This window comes from Carlito syrichta, unplaced genomic scaffold (genome assembly GCF_000164805.1).
Source record: "Carlito syrichta isolate Samal-C Ts95f unplaced genomic scaffold, Tarsius_syrichta-2.0.1 Scaffold308835, whole genome shotgun sequence".
Lineage (NCBI taxonomy): Eukaryota > Metazoa > Chordata > Mammalia > Primates > Tarsiidae > Carlito > Carlito syrichta.
The window spans coordinates 1,067,112-1,077,327 of NW_007252931.1; the positions used below are offsets into that span (position 1 = coordinate 1,067,112).

Consider the following 10,216-nt stretch of genomic DNA (forward strand, 5'->3'; position numbering starts at 1 on the left):
GCCTGTGGGTTTTGGGTTTTGTTCAGGAATTGGCTGCCAGTTCCAATTTCCATGAGGGTATGTCCTTCATTTTCTAAGGTTCCTATGGTTTGAGGTTTTTCATTTAGGTCTCTGATCCATTTGGAGTTAATTTTTTGTATGGGGATAGATAGGGGTCCTGTTTCAATCTTTTGCATGTAGTTAGCCAGTTTTCCCAACACCATTTACTGAATAGGTTCTCCTCTCCCCAGTGGTAGGTGGTAGAGGCTTTGTCAAAGATGAGTTGGTTGAGAAATTGAGGTTTTGCTTCTGGAATCTCAATTCTATTCCATTGGTCTATATGCCTGTTCCTGTACCAATACCAAGCTGTTTTGATTATTATAGCTTTATAGTCAAGTTTGAAGTCTGGTAATGTGATACCGCCTGCTTTGCTTTTTGTTTTGTTTTTTTTGCTGAGGATTGTTCTGGCTATTCTTGGTCATTTGTGTTTCCATATGAATTCCTGTGTTGTTTTTTTCTAGGTCTGTCTAGAAGCTTTTCTGAGAACTTTACATGGATTATTAATTCCCCTGACATTTTGAGTTAGGAATTTGAAAAATCCCCTTTTAGAGATGCAAAAATGCCCTGGCCAACAAGTCCTAGGGCTCCTCTGGCTCAATCAGAACTAAGACCTAAAGATAGAAAAGGAAATTCTGTGTTTTCAGCCCACATGGCTCTCTGGCCAGGACGATCTCCATCAGGGCACAAGGCTGCCCTCTGAAGGAGGGTCTCATGCTGAGACAGTGCACCATATCCCTTCATGGGGCAATCTTCTTTTGACATTCTGAATTATCCAATAAGCTGGATAATTGTTGTAACACTCCAGCTAATAATGAACACCACTTCTAAGGTATCACTTCTAAGGTGATACATGAGAATAGTTTGTTTCTCAGTTGAAAAGAGTTGAGTGGTTTCAGTAGATCCACTCCCAAACTGTAGTTCAAGCTTCCAACAAGTAACCTTTGCTTATAGCTTTATCTGATTGGTTTATCTGTCAGTAAAATGGGTGTTGTTCCACATCTGTTAACATCCAATTTAAATGTTGACAATTAAATTTTATGTCTGTCACTCTGGAGTAGTGGCTTTTTAAGTCTATGTTGTAATCTTTCATTATGATAATTGGTTTCAGTGGATATGTATATATTGACATAGATTAATAAAAACATTCTTATTTCCCTATTTATATCCTAAACTCTTCCATATTTTAGGCTATATTCACTATGTATAGATTGTATTTTTGGTATTACCTTGTCATGTTACTTATTTCCTCTGTGTGTGCATGTGTGTGTGTGTATGTGTGCATCTTTTGCTTGGTATTTTAAAAGAGATTTATAGCTCATGTTTAACAGTACACCAAAAATCTTTTTGACAACATTAGCCCCCTTTTGACATGCCACTCTTCTGATATTTGGTGTACACAAGTTTTTTGATTCGGGGTCTCACTCTGTCAGGTTGAAGTGCAGTGGCATGATCACAGCTCACCACAGCCTTGACCTACTGAACTCAGGTGATCCTTCTCCTATAGTAACACACATTTTTAGTTTTAGTCTGTAACTCTATTCTGTGGCCCTACTGTTTCTTGTATATCACAGTTGGACATGCAACTGGCTATATAGAAAAAGCAGAGGGGAAGGATTCTGTCAGGCTAACAGACCTTTTCTAAGAAAATGGATGAAAACTCTACTGCTAGAGAGAGTTAAAGTGTAAGGTGAGAAAAATTATCTGCTCTAAGAAATGACTTCTTAGAAATTTTTGAAGGCACAAAAGACTTGTGTTTAAATCTTGAACTTGGCATTTACTAGTTATATGACTATTCCCCACTCCCATGTTAAAAAAAAATCAGTGTTTCAGTTTCTTCATCTGCAAAATAGAGCCAATACCATTTATCCTGTGTAGAGTTGTGTGAATAAGCACTAAGTATGTAAACAGAGTGTAGTGCTTATAATGAGTACTGGAAAAACACTGATTATACACACATAGCCCACTTCATGTTTCTAAAAGTAACTTCATCAATCTAATGTCATAATTCGAAGCAGCAATTACATAGCGCTTTCTCTTCCTTTTGTTTGTTTGTTTTAAATATATATATTAGGCATTTATTTAGGTATTATTTGTTAGTTCCCACCACAAAAACTATAGAATGTGGGGGGTGGAAGAGATTGACTTGACCTGTGTAGTATAAAAAACGTTTTCTTTTGAAACCTGCTTACCCCAAATGTGGTGCGCGCTCCCTCGCCTGCCCGCCGGCACAGGGGTAGGGGTTGCTAGCCGCGGGCGGCGGGAGGCCGGCTCGGAATGCAGACTGCCCCCCCCCGCCCGCCCCCTTCCGCCGCCCTCCCTCGTTCTTGCCTTGCCCGGCTGTACACCGCCTCCGAGGGCGCCCCTGTGCCCGGCCGGCCTGCGCGAGGCCTGTGGCACCTCGAGTGCCAGGGACAGGCCGCCGGCGCCGGCCGAGGGCGATGGGGTTGGGCGGAGGCGAGGCCGTAGAGGCGACAGCCATGGCCCGGTCGTGTCGTGCCCCCCCCCCAGCTCAGGTGGCGAGGCTGCCTAGATGATGGCGCTGCAGCGGCAGGTGAGCGGCCCAGGTGAGCACGCAGGTGGATGGTGGTGATGGGTACCAGACCTGACAGAAACATCGTCTGATCTTGGTGTTTGGACTTAGGAGTTATCTTCGACTGTTCTGAAGCACAGGATGTTTAAACCACTGTAGATACGGACAAAGAAGAGAGGGAGACTATCAATCAGGGTCAAGAAGCTGAAAAGGAGATTTACGGTTATAATTTGAGTCACTGGAAGCTTGCCACCGTTTCCTTAGGAGTGATTTGCACTGGCAGGTTTCTTCTCCTCCTTCTGTATTGGATGCCTGAATGGCGGGTGAAAGCAACTTGTATTCGAGCTGCAATTAATGACAGTGAAGTGGTGCTACTGAGGATTGCTGATGAATTCAAAATGTGGTTTTGTGCAAAAACTCGCTTTCTTTCTCTGGAAAGTCATCCATTTTCAAATCAAAAAAGTCTCTCGCTCATAAGGCTGCAAACGGCCATGCTGTTCAGTTTTTGAGAATCCAACTGAAGAGAATGAGCGTGAGATGAGCAAATATTCACAGACTCAGTCACAATAGATTCGCTATTTCACCCACCATAATGTAAAATATTTCCAAAATGATACCATTCACAATTTTGGTTTCTTTAAAAAATTGCTTTATGGAGAAATGAAATTACGGTGAAAGTGCCTTCTGTTTTTAAACTTTTAATTAAAGAGGTATTCAACCCATTTTACATTTCCAGCTGTGCTAGAGTCCAGCTCCAACAAGAGAGTCAGGGCCTGACTGGGGAGAATTGGGAAGCGGCGAAAAAGGAAAGACGAAGATGACAGGAATCCTCTTCCTGGGGAGAGCTCAATACTCTTACAATTTTTATTCAATTCTTACAAGCTTATATAGTTTTTTACTGACCCCTCTACCCACAAAATGTATCCCATGTTACACATTAAATGTTTACATCATGTTTTTGTCTTTTGTTTATGGTGAAGTTGACCTTTACAAGTTTCATTTTGTTTCTTCCTGCTACCAGGTGGTGTAACAAAATACCAGCTGCCAATTTATCAGCCACGTCCTGTGACCCCTAGGTCACCTGAATCTCTTCCCTTCGCTATTCTATTTCTTTTCCTTTACTAATCTATTTTCTTAATTCTACCCTTATATATACTTTTAGCGGCAATATATTGACTTGTTTTTTCTTTTATATAACCACCCTTATCTTACCTACTACGAATTCTTAATACTATTAATTTAAAAATTTAACTTTCTTAATTCTAATTGCCTTATCTATATTACTTGCTATTTTCTTATCACCTATTTTACATTTTATATTTCTAAACGAAACATGTCTAAATCTACACTTATATATGAAACTAATCTTACTTCTAATCCTAAATATATTTACTTTTAAACCTACATTAAGTGTATATAATTTTAAGTTTACCTTAAAACTTAATTATTTCCTATTCCTTATATTTAACTAATACCTACATCTATAATAAACATTTATCTTTTAATTATAACGGCTATCTATTTAATTCTAATCCTTACTTTAATTTTAACCTTCTTTCTAATTAAACTATAATATTTCTTAAATCAAAAGGCATGCCTGTGACTTGTTTTTCCCAAAAACACCTGTTTGTGGAGATACTCTGTCTCAGTTTCTCACTCCCTCATCAATCACAACTGTCAATGTTACTTATAAAGGGTGTGAGGAAGTTCTTGCTTTTCCTTTTTAGCTAAAGGTTGCAAAATTTGCATTCCCTTGTCCCTTCAGGGGGGAAATTTTTTGCTGTTGAGCCCTTTTTACATTTTTATATATAGGTTTATTGCTAATTCCACATCCTTGCACATTCTAAGGGGCACCCTTTTTGCTGCAATCTCACCTCCATTATGCCTATGTATAATTTTTGCTGTCAAATGCCATCATCCATTTGCGCATCTATTATCTCAATTAAAGAGGGAATATTCTCAAGCCTATGCACGCAATCCTTCAAAGTTAGGGAAGGTCCGCCAACAGGATCCATGGGGTTTTGCCTCCGTCATGGCCGCATCTTACTGGGGCCTTGCTCCCAGCCGGCGTTTTTCCTGTTTTCAGGTCCCTTTTACCTTACTTTTACTAGTGATTGCGGCTCCTGGCACAGCTGTTCAGTGTTATACCTTGGAGCACTGGTGAACTATTACTATGCTCTAGCTATTGTGATTATGTCTATAGTATCAACTGAAAGCTCATTATATTCCACTAGAAAGCAATATGTTGTTTCATGATATGGTGGCAGCTCATAGTACTGTGAGAGTTTCAGTTTGTAGCTTGAATGAAGAAATAGAAGAGATCTTTTCTACTGACCTTGTACCTGGAGATATCATGGTCATCCCCTTAAATGGGACAATAATGCCTTGTGATGCAGGACTTATTAATGGCACCTGCAATTGTAAATGAAAGCATGTTAACAAAAGTGTTCCAGTAACAAAGACTAATTTACCAAATCTCTCAGTGGACATAAAAGGAATGAGGGATGAATTAAATGATTAGAACAGGATTTAGTACTTCCAAAGGACAGCTTGTTTGTTCCATATTGAATCTCAAACAAACCATCTCTACAGAGATGCCCATTTGTCTCTTCTGTCTTGTGGCAGTGGCAGGCATTGGGTTTACCTACACTATTATCTATAGCATTTTAAATGAGGTCGAAGTTGGGGTAATAGCTATCGAGTCTCTTGCTTTCATTGCAATTACTTTCACCTGCACTTCCTGCTGCAATGGCTGCTGATATTGTGTATGCTCAGGGAAGACTGAAAAAAAAATTTGGCATTTTCTGTATTAGTCCCCAAAGGATAAATATCTGTGGACAGCTGAATCTTGTTTGCTTTGATAAGACTGGAACTCTTACTGAAGGTGGTTTCGATCTTTGGGGGATTCAATGAGTGGAAAATAATGATTTCTTTTACCAGAAGAAACTGCTTGTGATGGGATGTTGGTTGAGTCGCAGTTTGTTGCATGACTACTTGTTATTCACTTACAAACATTGAAGGAGGGCTTTCTAGTGACCCTCTTGATCTGAAACGGTTTGAAGCCATTGAATGGATTCTAAAGAAGCAGCTGAAGAAGAAACATCACTTCATAATCCAATGATGCCGGTGGTTCGTCCTCCCAAACAACTACTTCCTGAGGCTACCCCTGCAGGAAACCAAGAAATGGAGCTGTTTGAACTTCCAGCTATTTATAAGATAGGAATTGTTCATCGGTTCCTGTTTTCTTCTGCTTTGCAGCATAGGAGTGGGGTTGCCAGGGTGCTAGGAGATAAGAAGATGGACGCCTACATGAAAGGAGCACCAGAGGTGATTGCCAGTCTTTGTAAAGCTGAAACTGTTCCTGTTGATTTTGAAAAGGTTTTGGAAGACTTCACTAAACAGGGCTTTCATGTGATTGCTCTTGCACAAAGAAAATTGGGGTCAGAACTCACATGGAATAAAGTACAGAATATTAGCAGAGATGCCATTGAAAACAGCATGGATTTTATGAGATTAATTATAATGCAGAACAAATTAAAGCAAGAAACCTCTGCAGTACTCAAAGATTTGCATAAAGCAAATATTCAGACTGTCATGGTCACAGGTGATATGTTGACTGCTGTCTCTGTGGCCAGAGATTGTGGAATGATTCTACCTCAGGATAAAGTTATTGTTGCTGAAGCATTACCTCCAAAGGATGGGAAAGTTGCCAAGATAAACTGGCATTATACAGACTCCTTAACACAGTGCAGTAGCTCATCAGCAATTGACTCAGAGGCTATTCCCATTAAATTGGCCCATGATAGCTTAGACGATCTTCAGGCGACTCATTATCATTTTGTAATGAATGGAAACTAATTATCAGTGATACTAGAGTATTTTCAAGACCTTATTCCTAAGTTGATATTGCATGGCACTGCTTGCTCATATGACCTGATCAGAAGACCCAGTTGGTAGAAGAAGCATTACAAAATGTTGATTACTTTGTTGGAAAGTATGGCGATGGTGCAAATGATTGTGGTGCTTTGAAGAGAGCACATGGAGGCATTTCCTTATCAGAACTTGAGGCTTCAGTGTCATCTCCCTTTACCTCTAAAGCTCTTAGTATTACCTGTGTGTCAAACCTTATCGGGGAAGGCCATACTGCTTGAATAATTTCCTTTTGTGTGTTTAAATTTATGGCATTGTACAGCATTATGCAGTACTTCAGTGTTACTCTCCTGTATTCTATCTTAAGTAACCTAGGAGACTTCCAGTTTTCTTCATTGGTCTGGCAATCATTTTGTTAGTGGTATTTACAATGAGTTTAAATCCTGCCTGGAGGGAACTTTTGGCAAAAAGACCACCTTCAGGTCTTATATTGGGGCCCTTCTCTTCTCCATTTTCTCTCAGATTATCATTTGCATTAGATTTCAATCTTTGGGGTTTTTTTAGGTCAAGCAGTCATCTCAGTATGAAGTGTGGCATCCACATTCAGATGCTTGTAATACAACAAGAAGTCTGTATTGAAATTCTTCACACTTACACAATAAAACCAAACTTGATGAACATAATATACAGAATTATGAAAATACCACAGTATTTTTTATTTCATTTTTAGTACCTCATAGTGGCAATAGCCTTTTCAAAAGGAAGACCCTTCAGGCAACCTTGCTATAAGAATTATTTTTTTTTGTTTTATCTGTGATTATCTTATATTTTTTCATATTATTCATCATGTTATATTCAATTGCCTCTGTTGACCAGGTTCTTCAGAGAGTATGTGTACCATATACTATATATATGTATCACTATGCTCATCATTGTTCTTGTCAATGCTCTTGTATCTGTCATGGTGGAAGAGTCAGTGAATTGGTGGGGAAAGTGCTGCTTGTCCTGGGCCCTGGACTATAGGAAGAAGATACCAAAGGTGAGGTAAATGTACCTGGTACAGGAGCTCTTTGTTGATCCAGAATGACCACCAAAATCTCAGACAACAGCAGAAACTAAAGCATTAATTAGGGAGAATGGATTGTGTCAGATCATCACATAGCAATCAGTCAGTCTTCATGGTATGCTGATACAGTATTTAGGAGAATGTGATTTTCAGATTTTCTGATCCTGTGTGTCACAATGGCACTATTTCAATTTATGTCCCTTGTGATATAGTAGCTGATTTGAGAGCTTTGCTCTTAAAAAAAAATAGAAAAAGGATTTGCCTAACAGCTTAATTAACAATCTGTAAATTCCTTTATTTTCATATCTTCATTCAGCAACCTAAATATTACATACATTTCCAGAATTTTATTGATTGTTGCCCTCAGTGATATTCTTTTTTTTTTCTTTCTAAAGTGAGAAACTAGTATTTATTAAGAAGACAGAAAAGCTCCCACAGTGAGAGGGGACCTGAAAGCAGGTTGTCCTCTGATATTCTTTACATTGGGTACAGAAGTTTGGTGTTAGGTATGTTTTTAGACATTAGCTTTTAAAACACATTTATTGCTGTACATTTACTTTCACAAGCTCCTTATTAGAAAAAGTCTGTGTTTATATATAGGCCCTAAATTTATTTTTGGTAAAAATAAAATTTTTACCAAAATTTTAATTTTGGAGTATTAATGAGTCTCCAGTGGAAACAGATTGAAAGCCTGTCTTTGTTTGGTTCCATTTCTTCCAAATAATTCTATATAAACCTTCACCAATTCCCTTTGATGACCTAGAGTTATTAGTGATTTTGTATGGTGTTGCTTATAGAACAACTCAGGTAATTTCCATTTATGTTTTTTTATTTTCTGTACAAACTGCTTGGGTTTTATTTTTCTAATCAGCAAGGTGCTCCGCTGCCTTCTTGAAATGTCTCAAAACTATTAAATGGATCTAATGACTGGGCTCTATGACTCAGCCTGTAATCCCAATAATTTGCAAGGCTGAGGTGAGTGGATCGCCTGAGTCCATGGGTTTGAGACCAGCCCAAGTAACCTGATGAGATCTCATCTCTACAGTAAATAAAAACATTAGCTAGGCATGGTAGCATGTACCTGTATTTCTGGCAACTTGGAAGGCTGAGGCTGAGGGTCGCCAGAGCCAGGCAGGTCGACTTTGGGGTGGCAGTGAGTGTGCCACTGCACTCCAACCTGGGCGAGAGTGAGACTCCAATTCAAAAAAACAAACAACCAGGACTTCTGGCAAGATGGCAATGGGGCAGCCTGGTCTATGAGACCCTCTGCAACGGAGAATGCAGAAGGTTTCTGGCTCTCTCCCCGGGGGCTGCGGATCCCAACGTTGGCAGCCTGCTCTTCACACGGAGCTCGGCCGTCGCCACTGCTGGGGCATCGCAGCAGTCTGTGTCTGCAGCCACAGACACAGCAGCTGCTGGTGCCATCATGGCCTCCGTGGCAGCCATAGCACATCGCACCACCAGTGCCTGAGGCGATCCACGACTTCAGTCCTTGAAGCCCCTGCAGGCAGGATCTGCTGGGATCACTGCCACCTCTACTGCTACCTCTGCTGCCACCTTGACGTCCTGCCCACCGTGGGTCTCCTCCCATGTGCCCTGAGGCAGGTTTCCGTCTCCAGCCTCTGCTAGGCTCCTGTCCGGCTCCACCTCCTCTGGGGTGAGCAGCTGAGATAGTACCACCTGCTGGCGATTCAAGAGAGTAAACCTACAGCCCCACTGCATGGACAGATTCCAAGGCATTGGGAAGTGGGTCTCAGATTATCCACCTGTTGGCGGATACCAGGACCTGCAGATAGATTTTGAATCATAGCTCCCCACCTTAAGTAAATCTCAAAAACTGCAAAAAGGACCACTCCCAACCTACAGTGCAACTCCAGAATTGAACAAAGTAAGAGGGCATACATAAGAAGAATAGGAGACTGAACAAACAGAAGTAAAAGCAATCCCTCTACCCTTGAATAACAGAATTAAAGAAGACAGTGACGTGGAGGGAAGAAAAAGTAGAGAGGGAGAAAACTGCACAAATGAAGAAAAACCAAAAGAAGAATATAGGTCTCACACAGACCCCTGGGAGCTCAGACACTGAGAAAACAGACTCTGGAACACAAACAAAGAAGAGCCCCCAGAATGACTGGTCACATGCAACAAACCCAGACATCAAGACATTAATAGAGAGAAGTAAAAAAATTGAGGAGAGACAAGAGGAAAATAGGAAGGAGCTGATGTCAGAAATAACAGCAGTAAAGAATACTGTGATGGAAATAAATAACAAACTAATAAGTATGGAAAGCAGAATTAGCCAAGCAGAAGAAAGAATCTCAGAGCTCAAAGACCAAAGCACAGAACTAACCCAAACTGTCAAAAGCATAGAAAAGAAGCTCAAAAAGACAGAACAAAATTAAAAAAGATACAGAAGGCCACACAACAATGATAAAAGGTTCAACAAGAAATATCCATCCTAAACATATATGCACCAAACATAGGAGCACCAACTTTCATAAAGCAGCTCCTAGCTAAATTAAAAAAAGACATCAACTCCAATACTATCATAATTGGGGACTCTAATACCCCACTCACAACGCTAGACAGATCATCAGGACAAAAAATCAGCAATGAGATCCAAAACCTCAATGTGACTCTTGATCAAATGAACTTAATTGATAGCTACAGAACTCTCCATCCAAAGACCACAGAATAAAAATTTTACTCAT

The 10,216-nt window shown here is 40.1% G+C and overlaps 1 pseudogene; it reads left to right on the forward strand.

Annotated features, from left to right (window-relative positions):
* Window positions 1–2,572: 2,572 nt before the first annotated feature.
* LOC103268462 lies at window positions 2,573–7,601 on the forward strand (annotated as a pseudogene).
* Window positions 7,602–10,216: the final 2,615 nt, after the last annotated feature.